Source organism: Ranitomeya variabilis, chromosome 1 (assembly GCF_051348905.1).
Source record: "Ranitomeya variabilis isolate aRanVar5 chromosome 1, aRanVar5.hap1, whole genome shotgun sequence".
NCBI classification, from domain to species: domain Eukaryota; kingdom Metazoa; phylum Chordata; class Amphibia; order Anura; family Dendrobatidae; genus Ranitomeya; species Ranitomeya variabilis.
In genome coordinates this window covers 999,241-1,024,744 of record NC_135232.1, presented here as the reverse complement: position 1 = coordinate 1,024,744, position 25,504 = coordinate 999,241, and the positions used below count along the sequence as shown (strand labels likewise).

Here is a 25,504-nt window from a genome sequence, read left to right as displayed (position 1 = left end):
CTCACTGAACCGTGCAGATTTACCACAACCAATACATTCTCTTCCGTAAGAGGAATCAATAATGCAGCGGTCTGGAAAGATGTGCAGCATGTCGGTCTCATTGGGCCGCTGTGGACATGGGATTTCTACAAATCCCATCCACTATGCTGTTTTTAAGTGGTCGTCCAGGCTGGGAAACCTTCCCAGCTATTATTGAAGTATGGTAAAGCGTGTCCTACACGAGTGCCCCCAGCTAGTCTGTGATACTGCAGGGTTCTATGCTCTGCACATCACCTGAGCTCTGTATCGGTACAGAATGATCTAAGGCTACGTTCACATTTGCGTTGTGCGCCGCAGCGTCGGCGCCGCAACGCACAACGCAAACAAAAACGCAGCAAAACGCATGCACAACGCTGCGTTTTGCGCCGCATGCGTCCTTTTTTTCATTGATTTTGGTAAAGTTGTCCAGGTGTACAGAAAGAAATATGTGATCTACATTGAACGTGTGCAACGTGAGAAGGCCAACGGCACCACTGTTCATGTTGGTATTCACCCTAGCAAGGTGCGTATTGGTCAGGTTTACAGAAAGTGTGTTGTCATACCTCCCAACTTTTGAAGATGGGAAAGAGGGACAAAGTTTGCGGCGCGCGAGGCAAATTTTAGGCCACGCCTCTGACCACACCCATTCATAATTAGTCACACCCATATCCACGTCCCAACCACACCCATTTAGCACTGCTGATCACACTGTTTCATATTCAATAGTTATAAACAAAAAAATATGGCCACACAGTGCTCCATACTGTATAATGACCACACATGATGCCCCATACTGTATAATGGCCACACATGACGCTCCATACTGTATAATGGCCACACATGACGCTCCATACTGTATAATGGCCACACATGATGCTCCATACTGTATAATGGCCACACATGACGCTCCATACTGTATAATGGCCACACATGATGCTCCATACTGTATACTGGCTGCACATGATGCTCCATATTGTATAATGACTGCACATGATGCTCCATACTGTATAATGGCCACACATGATGCTCCATACTGTATAATGGCCACACATGATGCTCCATACTGTATAATGACCGCACATGATGCTCCATATTGTATAATGGCCACACATGATGCTCCATACTGTATAATGGCCACACATGATGCTACATACTGTATAATGACCGTACATGATGCTCCATACTGTATAATGACCGCACATGATGCCCCATACTGTATAATGACCACACATGATGCCCCATACTGTATAATGACCGCACATGATGCTCCATACTGTATAATGGCCACACATGATGCTCCATACTGTATAATGACCGCACATGAGGCTCCATATTGTATAATGACCGCACATGATGCTCCATACTGTATACTGGCTGCACATGATGCTCCATATTGTATAATGACCGCACATGATACTTCATACTGTATAATGACCGCACATGATGCTCCATACTGTATAATGACCACACATGAAGCCCCATACTGTATAATGGGCACACATGATGCTCCATACTGTATAATGGCCACACATGATGCTCCATACTGTATAATGACGGCATGCATACCGTATAATGGCCGCACATGATGCTCCATACTGTATAATGACCGCACATGATGCTCCATACCGTATAATGACCACACATGATGCCCCATACTGTATAATGGCCACACATGATGCTCCATACTGTATAATGACGGCATGCATACCGTATAATGGCCGCACATGATGCTCCATACTGTATAATGACTGCACATGATGCTCCATACCGTATGACCACACATGATGCCCCATACTGTATAATGGCCACACATGACGCTCCATACGGTATAATGGCCACACATGATGCTCCATACTGTATAATGACCGCACATGATGCTCCATATGGTATAATGACCGCACATGATGCTCCATACTGTATACTGGCTGCACATGATGCTCCATATTGTATAATGACTGCACATGATGCTCCATACTGTATAATGACTGCACATGATGCCCCATACTGTATAATGGCCACACATGACGCTCCATACTGTATAATGAACACACATGACGCTCCATACTGTATAATGACGGCATGCATACCGTATAATGGCCGCACATGATGCTCCATACTGTATAATGACTGCACATGATGCTCCATACCGTATAATGGCCGCACATGACGCTCCATACTGTATAATGACTGCACATGATGCTCCATACTGTATAATGACCGCACATGATGCTCCATACTGTATGATGACCACACATGATGCTCCATACTGTATGCTGGCTGCACATGATGCTCCATACTGTATAATGACCGCACATGATGCTTCATACTGTATAATGACCGCACATGATGCTGCATACTGTATAATGACCGCACATGATGCTTCATACTGTATAATGACCGCACATGATGCTGCATACTGTATAATGACCGCACATGATGCTCCATACTGTATAATGGCCACAGTTCTCCATACTGTATAATGACATACAGGCACGCAGCTCACACACATGCTCACACACATGCACACGCACACAGCTCACACACACGCAGCACACACACAGCTCACACACGCACGCAGCTCACACACATGCAGCATCCCACACACAGTATCACACATACACACGCAGCATCACAAATGCAGCTCACAAACACACGCAGCTTTGACACAAATGCATCACATACGCAGCCATCACACACACACACAGCCATCACACACACACGCAGTCATCACACACACACACGCAGCCATCACACACACACACGCAGCCATCACACACACACACACACGCAGCCATCACACACACACACGCAGCCATCACACACACACGCAGCCATCACACACACGCAGCCATCACACACACACGCAGCCATCACACACACACACGCAGCCATCACACACACGCAGCCATCACACACACGCAGCCATCACACACACACGCAGCCATCACACACACACGCAGCCATCACACACACACACGCAGCCATCACACACACACACGCAGCCATCACACACACACACGCAGCCATCACACACACACACACACGCAGCCATCACACACACACGCAGCCATCACACACACACACGCAGCCATCACACACACACACGCAGCCATCACACACACACACGCAGCCATCACACACACGCAGCCATCACACACACACACGCAGCCATCACACACACACACAGCCATCACACACACAGCCATCACACACACACAGCCATCACACACACACCCAGCCATCACACACACACACACACACAGCCATCACACACACACACCCAGCCATCACACACACCAGATACCTCATACACACATGACACACACATGCAGCATCAGACACACACACATCTCACACACACATCTCACACACACACATCACACACACACATCACACACACATCACACACACACATCACACACACACATCATCTCCTCTGTGTTGCAGGGGCGGCTGATCTGTCCATGTGCAGCTCTTCAGTTTCTCCGGCTGCTCACAGCTCTGCACTGTCCCGGCACCTCCCCCGTCTCTCCTTCTCTGCCGGGATAGCAGCTAAGAGCAGGAGAAGCCGGAGCTCCGTGCACACACAGGAGGAAGTGAGTCGCTGACCTCTCATCTTGATCGCTGCTGGCTCTCTGCCTCAGCGTGGCAGCGCCGCACACACAGGGGGCGGGAGGAGACCCAGCATGTATAAGAAAAAAAAAACAGCCACAAACCTAAGCTACTCAGGTGCCGCCCCCTGCATTGTCCCCGCCCTAGGCACGTAGTGCGGGACATTAGTGTCCCGCCCGGGATCCCGGGGCTGACTGTCAAAATCAGGACAGTCCCGCGGGATCCGGGACGGTTGGGAGGTATGGTGTTGTGACTGTGAAAACCTAAAGGTTTGGTAATACTGAGAATGTGTTAGAAAGCAACACAGCCAGGCAATGCTGGAAAATAGAATGAGCATTACACGACCGTTGAAGCCTCTGCAGATCTTGTATTACTTGTCTACTTTCTGGGCCCAGGGATAGGTCCCTGCAGATAACTGATGCCGGAGTAACCAGAGCTTCAAGGGTCAAGTGATGTTGGTTTTGTTTTCAAGAATTTCACACACCCCCTCCTCTTTTTTCACATGCAGCCACCTTAAAGGGAACCTGGGAATCTGTCACCCCCCCCAGGTGTTTTTAACTAAAAAAGCCACCTTGTGCAGCGTTAATGCTGCATTCTGACAAGGTGGCTCTTTTAGTTCTGGGTGCTGTAACTGCCGAAATAATCAGTTTTGTAATTTGTCCTAAATACCTTGTCTTCAGTCAAGGAGGCAGGCCTTTCTCCCCCTGCTGCAGACGCCACACAGCCGTCACTCAGATCTTCTTGGCGCCGGGCGCCGCCTCCTCAACGCTATTTTGAAATCTGCCTGCGCTCTTTTCCCCTGCCTTGAGCAGGCCACCCTACCTGTGAATCCCTGCCCCGCAGTGTCTTCTGATTTATTCACATTGCGGGGCTGGGATTCACAGGCAGGGCGGCTGCACAGGCGCAGTCCGCTAGACTGCATATGAGGACGGACAGGCAGCGCTCACTGCGCCTGCTCAAGGCAGGAGAAAAGAGCGCAGGCTCCGGCAGATTTCAAAATAGCGGTGAGGAGGTGGCGCCAAGAAGATTTGAGTGACGGCTGTGTGGCGTCTGCAGCAGGGGGGGAAAGGCCTGCCTCCTTGACTGGAGAAAATGTATTTAGGACAAATTATAAAACTGATTATTTCGGCAGTTACAGCACCCAGAACTAAAAGAGCCACCTTGTCAGAATGCAGCATTTTGTTGTTTTTTTTTTTATTACAAAGCCGATGGTCGCTCTAAAGGTAAGGCCAGAGACTGCAATGGTGATGCAGGATAAAAACTGTGCAGTTGACTGCATGTACAACCATGCTGCATGACGCAATTTTAAGGTGAAACACTCCTGGTAGTGACCCGTGTGGCCAACATTCAGATAACCTACACTGCCTAAGCAGGTTGGTTTGTGCGAAAACTGTGCAGTCAGCTGGACACTTCTTGATCACATCGACTGTTATGATTGTGAGCAATGCAATCTGCGCTGTCTGGCCTTACCCTACAGCAGTACAGTAGGCGTCCTGCAGGACCCAAGGGGGCTGGCGCATGTGAAATGGTGGATTTAACCCCTTCATGACCCAGCCTATTTTGGCCTTAATGACCTTGCCGTTTTTTGCAATTCTGACCAGTGTCCCTTTATGAGGTAATAACTCAGGAACGCTTCAACGGATCCTTGCGGTTCTGAGATTGTTTTTTCGTGACATATTGGGCTTCATGTTAGTGGTAAATTTAGGTCGATAATTTCTGAGTTTATTTGTGAAAAAAAACGGAAATTTGGCGAAAATTTTGAAAATTTTGCAATTTTCACATTTTGAATTTTTATTCTGTTAAACCAGAGAGTTATGTGACACAAAATAGTTAATAAATAACATTTCCCACATGTCTACTTTACATCAGCACAATTTTGGAAACAAATTTTTTTTTGCTAGGAAGTTATAAGGGTTAAAATTTGACCAGTGATTTCTCATTTTTACAACAAAATTTACAAAACCATTTTTTTTAGGGACCACCTCACATTTGAAGTCAGTTTGAGGGTTCTATATGGCTGAAAATACCCAAAAGTGACACCATTATAAAAACTGCACCCCTCAAGGTGCTCAAAACCACATTCAAGAAGTTTATTAACCCTTCAGGTGTTTCACAGCAGCAGAAGCAACATGGAGGGAAAAAATTAACATTTAACTTTTTAGTCACAAAAATGATATTTTCGCAACAATTTTTTTATTTTCCCAAGGGTAAAAGGAGAAACTGGACCACGAATGTTGTTGTCCAATTTGTCCTGAGTACGCTGATACCTCATATGTGGGGGTAAACCACTGTTTGGGCGCACGGCAGGGCTCGGAAGGGAAGGAGCGCCATTTGACTTTTTGAATGAAAAATTGGCTCCAATCTTTAGCGGACACCATGTCGCGTTTGGAGAGCCCCCATGTGCCTAAACATTGGAGCTCCCCCACAAGTGACCCCATTTTGAAAACTAGACCCCCCAAGGAACTTATCTAGAAGCATAGTGAGCACTTTAAACCCCAAGTTGCTTCACAAATTAATTCGTAAATATGAAAAAGTACTTTTTTTTCACACAAAATTTCTTTTAGCCTCAATTTTTTCATTTTCACATGGGCAACAGGATAAAATGGATCCTAAAATTTGTTGGGCAATTTCTCCTGAGTAAAACAATACCTCATATGTGGGGGTAAACTACTGTTTGGGCACATGGTAAGGCTCGGAAGGGAAGGAGCGCCATTTGACTTTTTGAATGAAAAATTATCTCCTTCGTTAGCGGACACCATGTCAGGTTTGGAGAGCCCCTGTGTGCCTAAACATTGGAGCTCCCCCACAAGTGACCCCATTTTGGAAACTAGACCCCCCAAGGAACTTATCTAGATGCATAATGAGCACTTTAAACCCTCAGGTGCTTCACAAATTGATCAGTAAAAATGAAAAAAGTACTTTTTTTTCACACAAAATTTCTTTTAGCCTCAATTTTTTCATTTTCACATGGGCAACAGGATAAAATGGATCATAAAATTTGTTGTGCAGTTTCTCCTGAGTACGCTGATACCCCATATGTGGGGGTAAACCACTGTTTTGGCACATGTCGGGGATCGGAAGGGAAGTAGTGACATTTTGAAATGCAGACTTTAATGGAATGCTCTGCGGGCGTCACGTTGCGTTTGCAGAGCCCCTGATGTGCCTAAACAGTAGGAACTCCCCACAAGTGACCCCACTTTGGAAACTAGACCCCCAAGGGAACTTATCTAGATGTGTGGTGAGCACTTTGAACCCCCAAGTGCTTCACAGAAGTTTATAACGCAGAGCCGTGAAAATAATAAATGTGTTTTCTTTCCTCAAAAATATTTTTTTAGCCCAGAATTTTTTAATTTTCCCAAGGGTAACAGGAAAAATTTGACCCCAAAAGTTGTTGTCCAGTTTCTCCTGAGTACGCTGATACCCCATATGTGGGGGTAAACCACTGTTTGGGCACATGCCGGGGCTCGGAAGGGAAGTAGTGACGATTTGGAATGCAGACTTTGATGGAATGGTCTGCGGGTATCATGTTACGTTTGCAGAGCCCCTGATGTGCCTAAACAGTAGAAACCCTCACAAGTGACCCCATTTTGGAAACTAGACCCTCCAAAGAACTTATCTAGATGTGTGGTGAGCACGTTCAACCCCCAAGTGCTTCACAGAAGTTTACAACGCAGAGCCGTGAAAATTAAAAATCATTTTTCTGTCCTCAAAAAAGATGTTTTAGCAAGCAATTTTTTATTTTCACAAGGGTAGCAGGAGAAATTGGACCCCAATATTTATTGCCCAGTTTGTTGTGAGTACGCTGGTACCCCATATGTGGGGGTAAACCACTGTTTGGGCGCACGTCAGGGCTTGGAAGGGAAGTAGTGACATTTGAAATGCAGACTTTGATGGAATGGTCTGCGGGCGTCACGTTGCCTTTGCAGAGCCCCTGATGTGCCTAAACAGTAGAAACACCCCACAAGTTACCCCATTTTGGAAACTAGACCCCAAAAGGATCTTATCTAGATGTGTGGTGAGCACTTTCAACCCCCAAGTGCTTCACATAAGTTTATAACGCAGAGCCGTGAAAATAAAAAATAATTGTTCTTTCCTCAAAAATTATGTTTTAGCAAGTAATTTTTTATTTTTGCAAGGGTAACAGGAGAAATTGGACCCCAATAGTTGTTGCCCAGTTTGTCCTGAGTACGCTGGTATCCCATATGTGGGGGTAAACCACTGTTTGGGCGCACGTCGGGGCTTGGAAGGGAGGGAGCACCATTTGACTTTTTGAACGCAAGATTGGCTGGAATCAGTGGTGGCGCCATGTTGCGTTTGGAGACCCCTGATGTGCCTAAACAGTGGAAACCCCTCAATTCTAACTTCAACACTAACCCCAACACACCCCTAACCCTAATCCCAACTGTAGCCATAACCCTAATCACAACCCTAACCCCAACACACCCCTAACCACAACCCTAACCCCAACACACCCGTAACCCTAATCCCAACCCTAACCCTAATCCTAACCCTAATCCCAACCCTAACCCTAATCCCAACCCTAACCACAACTGTAACCCCAACACAACCCTAACCCTATCCTTAACCCTAACCACAAGCCTAATCTTAACCCTATTTCCAACCCTAGCCCTAATTCCAACCCTAACTCTAATTCCAACCCTAACCCTAAGGCTATGTGCCCACTTTGCGGATTCGTGTGAGATTTTTCCGCACCATTTTTGAAAAATCCGCAAGTAAAAGGCACTGCGTTTTACCTGTGGATTTACAGCGGATTTCCAGTGTTTTTTTGTGCGGATTTCACCTGCGGATTCCTATTGGGGAACAGGTGTAAAACGCTGCGGAATCCGCACAAAATTGACATGCTGTGGAAAATACAACACAGCGTTTCCGCACGGTATTTTCCGCACCATGGGCACAGCGGATTTGGTTTTCCATAGGTGTACATGGTACTGTAAACCTGATGGAAAACTGCTACGAATTCGCAGTGGCCAATCCGCTGCGGATCCGCGGCCAATCCGCTGCGGATTCGCAGCCAAATCCGCACTGTGTGCACATGCCCTAACCCTACCCCTAACCCTAACCCTACCCCTAACCCTACCCCTAACCCTAACCCTAGTTCTAACCCTAGTTCTAACCCTAACCCTAGTAGAAAAAAATATATATATATTTTATTTATTTTTATTATTGTCCCTACCTATGGGGGTGATAAAGGGGGGTCATTTACTATTTTTTTTATTTTGATCACTGTGATAGGCTATATCGCAGTGATCAAAATACATCTGAAACGAATCTGCCAGCCGGCAGATTCGGCGGGCGCAGTGCGTATGCGCCCGCCATTTTGGAAGATGGCGGCGCCCATGGAGAAGCCGGACGGACACCGGGAGGCCCGGTAAGTATGAGAGAGAGTGATCGGATCACGGAGGGGACACCGGAGCACAGGGGGAGGGGACCGGAGCACGGGGGGAGCGGACAGGAGGACGGAGGAGCGGACAGGACGACTTAGGGGGGCGGACCACATAACGGAGCACTGGGGGGGCGATCGGTGGGTGTGGGGGGGACAGATTAGGTTTTCCAGCCATGGCCGATGTTATTGCAGCATCGGCCATGGCTGGATTGTAATATTTCACCGTTTTTTGGGGTGAAATATTACAAATCGCTCTGATTGGCAGTTTCACTTTCAACAGCCAATCAGAGCGATCGTAGCCACGAGGGGGTGAAGCCACCCCCCCTGGGCTGAAGCACCACTCCCCCTGTTCCTGCAGATCGGGTAAAATTGGAGTTAACCCTTTCACCCGATCTACAGGGACGCGATCCCTCCATGACGCATACGCTGCGTCACAGGTCGGATTGGCACCGACTTTCATGACGCAGCGTATGCGTCAAAGGTCGGGAAGGGGTTAAAGCAAAGCATTGACAATCTTGTTTATTATGAGCAGTCCCCAGAAGCCCTTGCCCACCACCCATGGAGACCTGGTCTTCATGTGGATGATGTCCACCATTATACTGTGGCTCTTTGGTGTAACGGTTTCCTTGGGGTTCTTATCCCATCAATGACAGAATCTGCAAGCAGTTGTATGTTTCCCTGTGTTTGTTTGGTTGTCTCCAGTTTCCTCCCTCATTCCAAAGATATACTGATGGGGGAGCTTTGTTTGGGGACAGTGATCATGTCTATAAAGTGCTGTGGAATATCATGGCACTGTATTGGTACAATTATTATTTATTATTATAGCGCCATTTATTCCATGGCACTTTACATGTGAGGAGGGGTATACATAATAAAAACAAGTACAGTAATCTTGAACAATACAAGTCACAACTGGTACAGGAGGAAAGAGGACCCGCAATGGCTCACAATCTACAAGGGATGGGTGAGGATACAGTAGGTGAGGGTGGAGCTGGTCGTGCAGCCGTTTGGTACAATAAATGATGTCCCATTGTTACCAGCCTGCACAGTCTCCTTGCTGCCACAACTCTTGCTGTAAGAAGGCCAGTAGAATGAGTGCATTGATTTTGGCCCACTTTGAAAATGTAGTATACCGAGAATTGCCAACTAATGTAAATTTAGATAGATTAAATGCAGAATCTCACCACTATTGACCAATTAATATCAGCATCCAGTTTATAGACTGAAAAGAATGATACCTGTATGCCTCCTAGATGATGCCTTGTTGTGGAAAAATCATAAATGCAGAATCTCACCACTATTGACCAATTAATATCAGCATCCAGGTTATCGACTGAAAAGAATGATACCTGTATGCCTCATAGATGATGCCTTGTTGTGGAAAAATCATAAATGCAGAATCTCACCACTGTTGACCAATTAATATCAGCATCCAGGTTATAGACTGAAAAGAATGATACCTGTATGCCTCATAGATGATGCCTTGTTGTGGAAAAATCATCTTTAATAATTGCTTTATGGAAATTAGTTCTTCTAGACTCTGGGCATACGCTGTAGAGATAGCGTTGCCTCCTCCCTTCATTATCCTATCTTTACTTCGGCCACATCAGCACTGTGTCCCTGAGACGAAAGGTGCGCAGACAGAAGTCCAGCACCTGTGTTTCCTTCCATCGCTCCTCTGAACTGTTCTACCCTTGTTTATTTTTAACATTGATACTGTAGTAATAAATTCTGCTGTTTCCTGTTAAATGAGAAACTCCAAATTAAAATACAATTAACTCCTTAAGGTCCCGTCACACTCAGCAACTTAACAACGATAACGACAACGATCCGTGACGTTGCAGCGTCCTGGATAGCGATCTCGTTGTGTTTGACACGCAGCAGCGATCTGGATCCCGCTGTGCCATCGCTGGTCGGAGCTAGTGGAGCGCCCCCACACCGCCGCAGGGCCGAGGGGTACCCGGAGCCGGGCCTCTAGGTCTCTGTCCTGGGGTTGTCACGGTGGCTACACCCGGTCCGTGGCCCTGTCCGTCAGTGGGGGACGTCCGGTGTAATAGGTGATGACAATGGTAGCGATGTAGCGGTGCAGTGTAGTGCCGGTAAGTTGTGGGGTGCAGGTCGCGGTAAATAACGAGGACACCAGGTTGCAGTCTCTTTACCTCTTTACTGGAGATCTCTGAGTCCTCAGTCCAGAATACGGTTCACCAGGCTGCGCAAGTCCGGCCGGTCCAATGGCACCTCCAGAGTTCTCCTCTCAGGTGGAAATCTGTGCCTTCCTTCTAGCGCTATGTGTTGTAGTCCTTCCCTGCTGTGCTCACGGAAAGTAACCCCACAACGGTTGTGTCTGTTTCTTAAGTTCCCTCACAACTCGATTTGATGTTCCTCTGTAATCCACCCCTCCCTGTATTCAGGTTGGAATGGCACCCGTTTGTCAGGTAGGCCTGGAGTTCTTCCGGGACCCTAGAGTCGCCCCTCTCCCGCAATTGCCCCCCAAGACTTCATAGGTGATATGTGGTAGACAGCCCGCCTGAGACTGACTGTCCTGCCGCTGTTTGGAGTATGGCTTGAAGCTGTATTCTATTCCACTCCCTCGGCGTTCCGGCCACCGGTATTGCGCCTCAGCAAGGTGCTGCCTCTTTCAACAAAACCCCTGCTGGTAATCTCCTTCTGCTTGATCTCGTTTCTCACTCAGCACAATCTGTCTCGCTTCTAGTCCTTTCTTGGGCACCGCCGCTATGCTGAGCAGGCACGGTCCCTTTACGTTCTTTCAATGCCAAGCCTCTGCCAGGATCCCACCCCTGGCAGAGACCCTACAGTCTCTCCCTTCACAACACCCTCTGCCACAAGGTGTTGCTCCGTTCAATCCCGTCAGCGTTCTCTCCCTAACTTCCTGCCTGACCCCCAGTTTACCCACTATGGTGGGGAGTGGCCTAATGAATAGCACCCTTAGCTCCCCCCGGAGGCCCTGCTGTGAAACATATTGGTGTCTGTGATACCTGATTGGAGGAACTCCTTCAGTGCCATCGAACGCACCATGGCTCCCCTTAGTGGCGGAGCCACAGTACTGCAACGACCAGGACTCTGGGGCGCTGCACTAGAAGTCCAGAACTTTATTTGGTCGTCAGGTCGGCGTGTATTGTCGTGTTTGACAGCAAAAGCAACGATGCCAGCAATGTTTTATATGGAGCTAACAACCAGCGAGAACAATAAGTGAGTCGCCGTCACAGGATCGCTCCTGCATTGTTCTGGAGCTGCTGTGTTTGACGTCTCAACAGCGACCTAAACAGCGACGCTCCAGCGATCGGCTCGTTGTCTATATCGCTGCAGCGTCGCTGAGTGTGACGGTACCTTTAGTGATTGAGCAAATTTTGACCTTGATCAGGCCAAATTTTTTTTAAATCTGACCAGAGTCACTTTCTAAGGTTATAACTCTAGAATGCTTCAACTTATCCCACTGATCCTGAGAATGTTTTTTGATGACTGACCTATTGTACTTCATAATAGTGGTAAAAAATTTTGACATGATTTGCGTTTATCCGTGAAAATATCGGAAATGTGTAAAAAAAATTTAGTAAATGTGGGCATTTTCAAACTTTTAATTCTTATGCCCTTAAATCCGAGATGTCACACAATTATTAACCCCTTAATCCCATATGACGTACTATCCCGTCAAGGTGACCTGGGACTTAATTCCCAGTGACGGGATAGTATGTCATATGCGATCGGCCACGCTCACGGGGGAGCGTGGCCGGGTGTCAGCTGACTATCACAGCTGACATCCGGCACTATGAGCCAGGAGCGGTCACGGACCGCCCCCGGCACATTAACTTCCGGCACACTGCGATCAAACATGATCGCAGTGTTCCGGCGGTATAGGGAAGCATCGCGCAGGGAGGGGGCACCCTGCGTGCTTCCCTGAGACCCCCGGAGCAACGCGATGTGATCGCGTTGCTCCGAGGCTCTCTTACCTCCTCCTCGCTGCAGCAGGCCTGGATCCAAAATGGCCGCGGCATTCGGGTCCTGCAGGGAGGTGGCTTCACAGCGCCTGCTCAGAGCAGGCGCCGTGAAGCCAGGAGCTGTGCACGTCAGATCGCCGATCTCACACAGTGCACAGCAAAGTGTCAGATCAGCGATCTTACACTATAACGTGATGCCCCCCCTGGGGCAATGTTATAGTGTAAAAAAAAAAAATACATTCCCCCCATAAAAAAATATTGTTCCTATAAATACATTTCTTTATCTAAATTAAAAAAAACACAAAAGTATGCATATTTAGTATCGCCGTGTCCGTAACGACCCGACCTATAAAACTGTCCCACTAGTTAACGTGCAGCGCCCCAGAGTCCTGGTCGTTGCAGTACTGTGGCTCCGCCACTATGGGGAGCCATGGTGCGTCCGATGGCACTGAAGGAGTTCCTCTGATCAGGTATCACAGACACCAATACATTTCACAGCTGGGCCTCCGGGGGGAGCTAAGGGTTCTATTCATTAGGCCACTCCCCACCATAGTGGGTAAACTGGGGGTCAGGCAGGAAGTTAGTAAGAGAAAGCTGACTGGATTGAACGAAGCAACACCTAGTGGCAGAGGGTGTTGTGGAGTAAGAGACAGTAGGGTCTCTGTCAGGGGTGGGATCCTGACAGAGGCTTGGCAACGAGAAAGAACGTAACGGGACCGCGCCTGCTCCGGGTAGCGGCGGTGCCCAAGAAAGGACTAGAAGCGAGATAGATTGTGCTGAGTGAGAAACGAGATCAAGCGATAGGAGAATACCAGTAGGGGTCGTGCTGTAAGACCGGAGCAACATCCTGCTGAGGCGCATTACCGGTGGCCGGAACGCCGAGGGAGTGGAATAACATACAGCTTCAAGCCATACTCCAAACAGCGGCAGGACAGTCAGTTTAAGGCGGGCTGTCTAACACATATCACCTATGAAGTCTTGGGAGGCAATTGCGGGAGAGGGGCGTCTCTAGGGTCCCGGAAGAACTCCAGGCCTACCCGACAAACGGGTGCCGTTCCAACCAGAATATCAGGGAGGGACGGAAGATTAGAAGAAGATCATTTAATACAGTTGTGAGGGAACTTAAGAAACAGACACAACGGTTGTGGGGACTTTCCGTGAGCACAGCAGGGGAGGACCGCAACACATAGCGCTAGAAGGAAGGCACCGATTTCCACCTGTGAAGAGAACTCTGGAGGTGCCATTGGACCGGCCGGACTTGCGTAGCCTGGTGAACCGTATTCTGGACTGAGGACCCAGAGATCTTCAGTAAAGAGGTAAAGAGACTGCAACCTGGTGTCCTCGTTATTTACCGCGACCTGCACCCCACAACTGCACCGTTACATCACCATTTATTGCACCGGACGTCCCCCACTGACAGACAGGGCCACGGACCGGGTCTAGCCACCGTGACAACCCCAGGACTGAGACTCAGAGGCCCGGCTCCGGGTACCCCTCGGCCCTGCGGCGGTGTGGGGGCGCTCCAAACTTGGCGTCACGAACAGGATCTACTTAAGCCTGAAGAATCAGGTCATGTGTGCCTAGAGACTGTGATTTATTGTGCTTGGACTGTACTTTATTGAAAAGACTGTGCTGCGCCAGTTGCCGCCAAAACCCGCCGCCATTGCAGCGCTGAGGAGAGCGCAGGAGGAGAAGAGAGGCGTGAAGTGGGCGTAGGCAAGCTGGAGAGCGCGAACAGCAATGGCCGTCCAGTCTAAATATTTCTGCACCGTGAGGACGTGTCCGTCAGCAGCAGAGATCCGCCTCCTGATCCTCAATGGAGGGCGGAGACCGAGAAAACGACACCGCCCACGAAGGAGAGAGCGGGAAAAAGACCAGGAAGTGACCCATGTGGAGGACACCATGGCCAGCAGCTCTGAGGCCGAAAGCGGGGTGGAAGCAGATGTCTCCCCTGACTACCCGGATGAGCGTGCCGGCCGGTTCTCCATGGACAACACCAGATTCCTGAGAGCCAAGATGGAGGACTTATATGACCAGCTCCTCCAATTGAACGTGAGGGCCCAGGCTCCGCATCAGGTGGTGGCGGCAGAGGGTTCCCGGACCTCGGAGTTCTCACCGGAAGAACCAGCGGGACCTGTTGCGGAAAGTGACCTCGTACCAGTTGGTGAGTCCGCCGATCCTGCCCTGCCAGCAGAGGGTGTGTTAGTGGGTCCCGTAGCAGCACCACCTCTCCCGGGAACCCATAGACTCCAGCGCCTGCTACCATGGGAGGAAGCCACGGGCATGGAACATCGTATGCGAGCCCCAATCACCCCTACTCCCTTACTGTGTGAGGTCCACGCGGAGCGCACGGTGTGCCGCTGGGTGAACCCCGGATCCAATCTTATGGGGTTCCCCGGGGTGGAGACCCAGAAGGGGGAGATGGTACAGGCCCTAAGCTGGGAGGAATACCGGGTCCAGCTAGAACAACGGTGGAAGGAGGAGGAGAAAGCACATCAGGCCGGGCGGGAGACCCACCATCAAAAAGATTTGGCGGTCAAGGACCGGGCCCGTAAGGACCCCACCACTCACCAGGCCCCGCGCAGGCAGAGCATCGTCACCACCTTTAAGCTCCGAGGAGGCTGGGGTTTTATTAAAGAACCGGGGCTATACGCGGAGGTCTTTTTTAACCGACGGGATGTCGAGTCGCACCTCAGAGAGGGCCACCCCGATCGAGACCTCTACCCGGGAGACAGCGTCATCTATACCAGACACCTTGGTGAGAAGGGGTGGTTTGCTTTAAACGTGTACAAGAGGAAGCCGGCGGAATCCCCGATCGAGGTGCTAGTAAAGCCGTCCCCTGTGGCCAAGGTGCCACCGTGTGACCGATCTGTGGCCACCCTGGTCACCCCCACCTGTACGCTGATGGAAACCGTGACCCGCAGTCTGGCCACCACCACCACCACTGTAGCGGTCAAGGAGGCGCTACCCCAACCTACCGGTGTCCCTGCTGTACCAGTGTTGAGGGAGGATTTAAAGTGATCCTTCACGGTTAACCCAGTGATTTCCAAATTAATATATAAAGTGTTGCCGGCAACTGAAAATGACCAGACGGAGACGTGTGTCTCTGTATGGGGGATCGAGCTGATCTCTAGCCCCCGTTTATTCTGCATGACTTTATTATAATCATAGAAATTATACTTCAACCAATCAGCATAAGAACACGCTCACGGTTCTTAGCCTATAAGAATGCAGAACTTCAACCAATTAGCATAAGAATATGCTCACAGTTCTTAGCCTATAAGAATGCAGGAACAATCTGTGCGTCAAAGTTTTGTAGAACAATACACCCTCAGTCTCATGTTCTACCGAGGTTGCAACAATCAAGGTCTCATCAAAATGTCATAACAGCTGTAACCTTTAGCCTACTAACAAAATTTATCAAAACAACAAAATGGAGTCGAAAAGCACAAAATGGAGATTCTTTCTTAATTTCTTCCTTCACATTCCCCCCTAGATAAATTTTGTTAATTAATGTCCAGCATCAGAGATACTATCTCAAGCTCTAAGTTCAAGGGGTACTGGTCTTCACATGGCTGGTGCTATGTTACCAGCCATGGCTGTTGCGGCGTACCCGTCCTCCCTGTATACTAGAATTTACGAATAACAACCATTGATAACAGTAGTGGGGATCTTTTGAAGATAGCCATGCGCTTGGTTTCAACATCTTCATCAGATAACTTTGTGAAATCGGTGTAGAGAAGAGCAGAGATAGCAACGCTTTTGGTTTCATCATTAGTTATCCTAGTACAGAATTTCCTAATACACATAGAAATACACCAAAAAACAAGTTTTAGTATTACATACATGACAAAGATAAAGGTGAATACTGGCCACAGTATAAGAGTATAGCAGTACAAAAAGTATAAGATATATATTCTCACCTTGACAATCCCCCCTAAATATTAAGTTTTTCCCCTAAAGAAAGATCCTTCGAGACTGTCCATGTGATGGGAAAAGGGGAGGTGGATTTCTTCATCCAGACACCTCAGAAACTCTCCCCTAGCGAGAGGTCTCCAGGCAGTTGAACCCTTCATTAACCTTATATGGAGTTCTCCCACTGTCCTTAAATTAAATTTCTTAGCATTATTTGAGAATGGGGGGTTCTGTCTATTTTCTTGAGGGGGACATACTTGGGGATCTCCCCTGGATCAGTACCATCGTACTTTGGTGGGTCTACTTCTTAATTGAGGAAGGTGCCAGTCGGAGTTGCTTTCATTAACTACCTAGGCCTGCCTAGGTGCACTTATACGTCCATCATATTATCATTATTTGTTTGTAAAATGAGAAAGGTTGGTTCTCAGGGTCAGTCAATTGTTTTTGCATAGCTAGTCAGAGGGCCTCCAGGGATAATACTCCTGTATTTGTTTTACCCTATCTGATGTGGTTGGTTCTTTGGTGGTGGGGGCGACATGACATGCTGGTCTACAGCTCCTTCCCAAAAGGATTACTGTCTGCCTACTCCCAAAAGTTAATGTTTTTAGTATCCACCAACTACAATCCTGTGTCAGCTTCTTATATCACTGCATGTGAACTTGTCTGGATAGGATTCAGTGTAATTCTCTTAGGTCGGGTTGCAGCACGGGTCATACAAGTGTTAGGGCCCAAATCCTTAACTATACCCTGAAGGGCATCACAGCTATAATTAACAAATCTTTGATCTTTGTAATATATATATATTTGATCCATTCAACATTTTTATTAATTTGCACCTGTGGGATTATAGAAGCAAAATCAGCATAAATCTGGTTCTGGGCTTTAAACTGGTCGGGCACCCCCCTTGGCATCCCAATAGCATCAATATATATTATTGGATCTTTTTCATAATTCATGTAGAGCTGATTGAGACTTCTCCTCTTTCTGGTAAGTTCATCAGGTATCTTTGGATCTCAAAGTAAAATCTTGAACTGCATGGCTAGTTTAACAAGGGTGCATTGGCCTATCCAGGCATTAGGCAACCTAGGACGGAGCTTACCGTCTCCACATAACCAATAAATGTCGTACATATATTCTGTATATTTGATTAGCAAATCAGTATCTAGAGAACTGCTCCCTTTGTAGAAACCTGTCTTGAAGATCCCTACTAGTGTATCTGTGGTGTCGTGGGAATTATAGCAGGTGTAATTGTCAGCTAATACGGTTACTTCTCCTGGGACCTTTAGTTTAGGTTCCTCATGAATTAGTGGGACGTAATCTGGGCAATCAGTGGACTTCAAACCTTTCAACAGATTCATGACACAGGCAGTGGTGTTGTCATCAGGAAAAAGCAATGCATGTGTGTATAGATGTGTATTCGCAGCAGCACAAGCAATACATCCTACAGAGATATTCTGGACTCTTACATTGTATCTCACCCATTCTAACCATAGGTTTTTCCTTGGGGCTGTTTGTGTTTCTATGGAGAAAACCTTTTGCCAACTGAGACCTGGAATGGGGATTACTTCATTGACTACATTTTGCAAACGCTCACCTGGGCTTGTTTTAGGTGTACTAGTAACAGGGGCTTTGGTTGGTCTGAAACTAATATCCTGGAGCTGTATATGGCCTAAATTCCCATGGTATCCACTATTAAATACATAATTATAATGCCTTCCCAGTACAAATGTCTGCAGGTCAGCAGATTGGGGGCTTTCGAGATTTAGGAGGAGGGGGTGACAACTTTTACCCCATTTACAGCCCCTAAGTGGTTGCAGAAAGTCTGTTAGATACATTCTCTCACGGAGACTCCTACCCGTTCTATCCTTAGGGAACATGGCTTCACTAGATTTATATCCCCAATCATCTTCCGTATTCCAGGCAGCATCTATCCAATAATAACAATTATCGTTGTCATTTCTGGTAACACACTTATAAAATTGGATGATCCCCTCTACCACCCGTCCAGTCTCATAGCACTTGACTACATCACAGAAATCAAATCGCCAGATATTCGCCGGGGCTGTCAGGTTTACCCAGAGAATAGTGGGACCAGAATTCTTATTTTTACAATAAAAACCAAAGAGGTAGGGGCGAGGATAGCCCTCAGTTCCAGGATCAAAAACAACTGTTTTTTTTTACAGTGTGAGGCATGGATCCAGGTGCTCTTTCCTTCGAGTTTTACTGCAGTGGGGGTAACCAGGATCACCGTGTGAGGTCCTTCAAATCTCGGCTGGAGACAATCTCTGCGCATAAACTTTTTCACATACACCAGGTCTCCTGGCACAAAGGGATGGTGTCCAGGAACCTTGTCTGGGTCTGGAAAAGAACTGAAAATGGTTAAATGCACTTTGGCAAGGTGTCCATGTAAGGCCTGCACATAGCTAGTCAAGTCCTGGTACTTGAGCTGCAACTGTTGTGGAAAGAAACATTCAAGATTGGGGCCCCTGCCAAACAGAATCTCATACGGTGACAGTCCTGTCTTCCTGTTTGGGGTATGTCTTATTAAAAACAAAGCTAGAGGGAGGCATTCTGTCCATGGTTTACCAGTCTCTGCCATTGCCTTCTGGATTTTAAGCTTAAGAGTTCCATTTAGTTTTTCCACTTTTCCACTACTCTGTGGATGGAGTATGCAATGCTTGACTTACCCCCAGTGCTGCCATTACCTCTGACATGATCTCTCCAGTAAAATGGGAACTCCGATCGCTTTCAATGACTTCAGGAACTCCATACCTGCATATGATCTCAGTCATCAGTTTCTTCGCCGTTGTCTTAGCCGTAGCTTTGGCAACTGGGTAGGCTTCTGGCCAACCTGAGAATAAATCAATGCAGACCAACACATACTCATACGTCCCTACCCTGGGTAACTGAATATAATCATTCTGCAGTCTCTGGAATTGGTTAAAGGGCTGGGGAGTGTGTTTGGATGGGGTTTTCACTGTCCTACTCTGATTATGTGTGGCACATATCATGCAGCTCTGTACCTGCCTTTCTGCGCAGGTGGAAAACCCCGGGGGCAATCCATTGTCTCTGTAGGGTGTCACACATGGCCGTCTTCGAGTGGTGCACATTCCCGTGCAGAACCTGTGCCATCGTTGGGTACAGTACCTGTGGCAGGCAGACCTTTTCACCCCTCCCCCATAGCCCAGTGACGGTATCAGAGCAAGCCCCTATCTTTTGCCACCTATTTTTCTCCTCCTTACTTGCCTGTTCTTGTAACCGGGCTAAGATATCTTTCAATATAAATAGAGATGGTGGGGTGTCTAGGTGATGTACTTGAGAGGCTACAGGAGTGCTTGCTGCTTTCTTGGCAGCCTGGTCTGCCAATACGTTACCCTTTTGTCTGTCCATCAGTGCTTTTGGTATGTGCCTTTACCTTTATAATGCCTGTTTGGGTGGGAAGCTGTAGTGCATTCATAAGTTGCTGGACTGCCTCAGCACGTTTAAAGGGGTGGCCATTTGCTGTCAGGAAAGCCCTGGCTCTCCAGATAGGCCCATAACCGTGTATAATGCCAAAAGCATACCTGGAATCAGTGTAGATATTTACAGTCTTACCTTCTGCTTCTTGTGCAGACATATGAGCTGGCATTAACTCTGCCTTGATTACCTCATATTCTGAGACCATAGTATATTTGGTATAGAAGTGTCCTTGGTCATCTTGGTAACAGAATCCATCTACAAAAAGCTCAAAATCAGTATTAGAATAGGCACACTAGAGACCAGCCGTTTTTTGAGATATCAATTTTAGATAATTATATGGTTTGGAAACCTAATCTTGTTCCTCTGGATCCATTCTAGAAAAAAAAAGAGTGTCCTTTTTCATGTTACCTACTTTTCCTCCCTTTGGATTCAGGGGAATTAGGGGAAGAACAGTGCACCTTTTTTTTTTAAATCATATTAGTAGGCATGAGAATAGCATATTGAAGTCGCAACTGTCTAGCCATGGACATGTGGCCAGGTTGTACTTGGTTAAGGATACTATATACATCGTGTGGGGTGGCCATAGCCTTTCCTGGTTGTAAGGGGCCATAAATGGCAAGGTAGGCCTGACACTCTTGGGCTATGACTGGTCCCCCTTTGGCATAACTGTCCACATCAATTGTCATCCCTGATAAATGAATGCAAACAGAACTGGCAATCTGGGTGTAATGGAATGCTGAAGAAGACATTGGCAAGATCGATAACCATGAACCAAGCAGCATCCTGAAATATCTGGGACAAAAGAGTATGTGGCTTAGGCATCACCGGAGTTTCTGGAACAGTAACCGCATTAAATACCTGTAGATCTTGTACCAGCCAGTATATAGGGGGTTGGCTGGGTGGGGTCTTTTTTTTAACGGGAAACAAGGGTGTGTTACATGGGGAAACACAGGGTATCAGGGCACCATTATCGAATAATATTTATATTTGCCCCTTGAGACACTGCTCCTGATCATATTTCAAAGGGTATTGATAGACTTTAGAAAAAGGGGCACCAGGTTTGAGAAACACTTTTACTGGTTCTACAGGCATTATTGGGGGAGAATCTGGGTCTATCAGGACCATCATAATTGTGGGAAGGGCATGTAGGATACAGATCTCATTATATTCATCTGCATAGGAGTTATATAACGCAAGGACCATTTGACCATCATCTTGGAATTGTATTCTGGAGTAGAACTGTAATAATAAATCTGCCCCCAGTAAATTTACCGGACATAAGGGAGAGATTACGAACTGAGCAGTAACCTCAGGGAAGGGTCCCACAGGGATAGGCTTTATAAGAGTATATTTATTGGGTCTGTTATCTACTTTAATTAAAACAAGCTCTTGATCTGAGAATTGACATGGGGCTGGGGAGGGAGATTCCCAGACAGGGTTAAAAGGGATATTTTAGTATGAGATTGGATTTGTGTAAGGTGGGGAAGGCAGGGGCTGAACTCTGATAAGGAATGAAGCTTCGTCCTTGCAGTTGTGAAAGGGGGGCTGTCTGCGTTTAGCAAGGGAAAGGTGGGGGCTACAACTCCGGGTCTTCTTTGTTTCATAATTGTAACGGATCTCTTTACATTGGGAATTAGTAACTCCGCATACATCATAGATCCACGCAGCCGGATCATAGGGTGGAGGCGCACTAAGTTTTGGCAACTCACAGAGCTTACGGTCGGGAGAAGAGGTTTGATTTCCTGGGGAGGGACCTTATCATCAAGCAGGGATTTTCTTAATTCCTTCCGATGCCACAAAACATTCAGATTTTATCATAGGAGTAGACAATTTTCCTTTTTTAACGTAACGGTAACAAAAACAATTAGAATTCATTTTCTCTGTTGATTTTTAATTTGCTATATATCAACCATTCAATTTGTTTTTACCAATCATTTACAAATTTCCTTTTAAAATTAGATATTAGATTTCATTTTCAATTTTCCAGATTATAATATTTCTTTGTATTTCAAAACAATATTGTTATTTTAAATAGAACATAAATCTACCAGTGTGTAATCTATACCAAGAAAATATAGAGAAACCTTGGAATGCAGATACATATTGCCCTTTCCTTACCAGAAATAGGAGAGGATCACAGCATTCCTCTACATAGAGAAAGGAGGAAAATAATAGCGCAGCTGTTCAACCCCTCCCATCGGATATTCTAAAGACAAACACAACATACAACAGTTCTTAGATTTAATTAATTTCTACAAAATTTTCATCGTACAATTTATATACTAGAACATCTTAGAAAAACCAATGATTGAGAATATTTTCCTTGTATTTCTGATAGATTTTTTTTCCTTTCTTTGGGCTAACAATATTTAATTTTTATCATACAATTCAAAGTTTTTTTCTTTCACGAACTGATTCTTCTTTAAAGCGAAATATCCTTTTTTAGTTGTGTATAGTTATTAGAGCAGTTGTGTGGCCTATTCCATTCAGGGTTTTTACCTGTCCTCCGCTGGGACAACCCAAAATCGTGGTACTCAGCGAAAGGAGGAGGGCGTCTCAGACTTTCCCTCCGGACACCTTTGGATATATTTAAATCAATATAAACCTGAGTTACGTATCCTACCCAATCTTCGATCATTTTACCGTGCCTGATTCTAACAGTGATCAGGAATTCAGGGTATTTTGATTATAAAGAGAATTATATCATTGGTTAATCCGGGGTGTCCGTCCTTTATGAGGTATGGTTCGAGCACTAGGCTTCCAACGGAACTACACCTCTATATGATTCCATCCAAGAATCATCCCATCTCCGGGGACAAACCTCAGATCCTCTTTGCAGCAACAAACATAGGAAAACCACACCAAACGGTCAGTCTGAACAGTATAACTGCCAATTTACCGTGGTTGTTGTGGGGGATGATCAGTCCCAATTTTCCAGTGCCTGCGTCCGGTCCGAGGGTCCTTTGTCTTGTTGTCCTCTGGGGGGTAGAAGCGTTCCTGCTTGGTTCCCGGGTTTCAGCACCAACTGTTGAGGGAGGATTTAAAGTGATCCTTCACGGTTAACCCAGTGATTTCCAAATTAATATATAAAGTGTTGCCGGCAACTGAAAATGACCAGACGGAGACGTGTGTCTCTGTATGGGGGATCGAGCTGATCTCTAGCCCCCGTTTATTCTGCATGACTTTATTATAATCATAGAAATTACACTTCAACCAATCAGCATAAGAACACGCTCACGGTTCTTAGCCTATAAGAATGCAGAACTTCAACCAATTAGCATAAGAACATGCTCACAGTTCTTAGCCTATAAGAATGCAGGAACAATCTGTGCGTCAAAGTTTTGTAGAACAATACACCCTCAGTCTCATGTTCTACCGAGGTTGCAACAATCAAGGTCTCATCAAAATCTCATAACAGCTGTAACCTTTAGCCTACTAACAAAATTTATCAAAACAACAAAATGGAGTCGAAAAGCACAAAATGGAGATTCTTTCTTAATTTCTTCCTTCACACCAGCACAAAGAGAGGTGGGGACACAGACCCTCATCACCGCACACGATCTGGTTGTGCAACAGACCCGAACCCATGGGGTGTACCTGGCAGCGGGAGTGAACCTGGAACCTGAACTGCCTGTACTGCAGGGGTTCACCCGCCAGGTGGCGCCTCGTGGGGGATTCTGAAAATGAATGCTTTGAAAATGTAAATAGTTCTTCTTTTAATTGTTTGTTTACTGTTTGCTGCTAAACCCGTCCAGGGTTAACTTTTTATGGATCCCTCTGCTGACCCGGGATCCTTGCTGTTTGTTTATATTCTTCAAGTTTGCACAAAGTTTAAAGAACTGCAGTAATCATGGACCGTGCATGATACAGATTTTTCCCTTGTAAATAGTTTGCACCTTCTTAAAGGCGCTTCTGTCATGATTACCCCAATGGCAGGGAAATAAAAATAACAAAACGGACTAGCTCTCGGGTGATGGAAACTAAAGTTGACCGTGACCTGAACCTGACACAACACTGGAAGTAGCCGGGGAGTGTTCCTACGATGCCCTAGACACCACGCGCCAGCCGGAGATCTAACTACCCCTATCAGAGGAATATACAGGCCTGCCTTACCTCCAGAGATGAACCCCAAAAGGAGATAGCAGCCCCCCACAGATATTGACGGTGAGTTAAGAGGAAAAGACATACGTAGGATGAACAGCAGATTTAGCACAGTGAGGTCCGCTTTCTAGATAGCCGAAGGATAGGAAAGAGTTACTTCACGGTCAACTTCAAAACACTACTCAAAAACACCATCCTGAAATTACCTTAAAACTCCAGTGACAACTCATGCCACTGGAGTGGCAATTTCAGTCCACAAGAGCTTCCAGCTACAGAGAGTCACATTGCAGCAAGCTGGACAAGAAATAGCATAAACTAGAAACAAAATTCAACTTAGCTGAACAGGAACTTGAGGCAGGAGAATGCAACAGAATGCTACTGATACATTGTTGGCCGGCATAGGACTAACAGCCAAGCAGCCTTAAATAGGAAACTCCCCTAATGGGTGGCAACAGGTGATCAGGGATAGAAGAAGGCACATAAGTGGCACTACCATAAAACACCACCGGGGGAGCCCACAAACAGAATTCACAACAGTACCCCCCCCTTAAGGAGGGGGCACCGAACCCTCACCAGAACCACCAGGGCGATCTGGATGAGCACTATGAAATGCACGAACCAAATCAGGAGCATGAACATCGGATGCTGTCACCCAAGAATTATCCTCCTGACCATAGCCTTTCCACTTAACCAGATACTGAAGTTTCCGTCTGGAAACACGGGAGTCCAAGATCTTTTCCACCACATACTCCAATTCACCCTCAACCAGCACAGGAGCAGGAGGATCAGCAGAAGGAACAACCGGTACCTCATACCTCCGCAATAATGACCGATGAAAAACATTATGAATAGTAAAAGATGCTGGGAGGTCCAAACGAAAGGACACAGGATTGAGAACCTCCAGAATCCTATAAGGGCCGATAAACCGAGGCTTAAACTTAGGAGACGAGACCTTCATAGGAACAAATCGAGAAGACAGCCACACCAGGTCCCCAACACAAAGACGAGGACCAACACGCCGATGACGATTAGTGAACTG

The 25,504-nt window shown here is 46.7% G+C and overlaps 1 pseudogene across 1 annotated transcript in view; it reads left to right on the top strand.

The window, feature by feature from the left end:
• Positions 1-382: 382 nt before the first annotated feature.
• Positions 383-25,504, top strand: part of LOC143817050 (large ribosomal subunit protein uL24 pseudogene) — a 42,362-nt pseudogene continuing 17,240 nt past the window's right edge. The window contains exon 1 of the transcript XR_013224060.1: positions 383-541. The product of XR_013224060.1 is annotated as a large ribosomal subunit protein uL24 pseudogene (transcript). The remainder of the gene's footprint in view (positions 542-25,504) is intronic.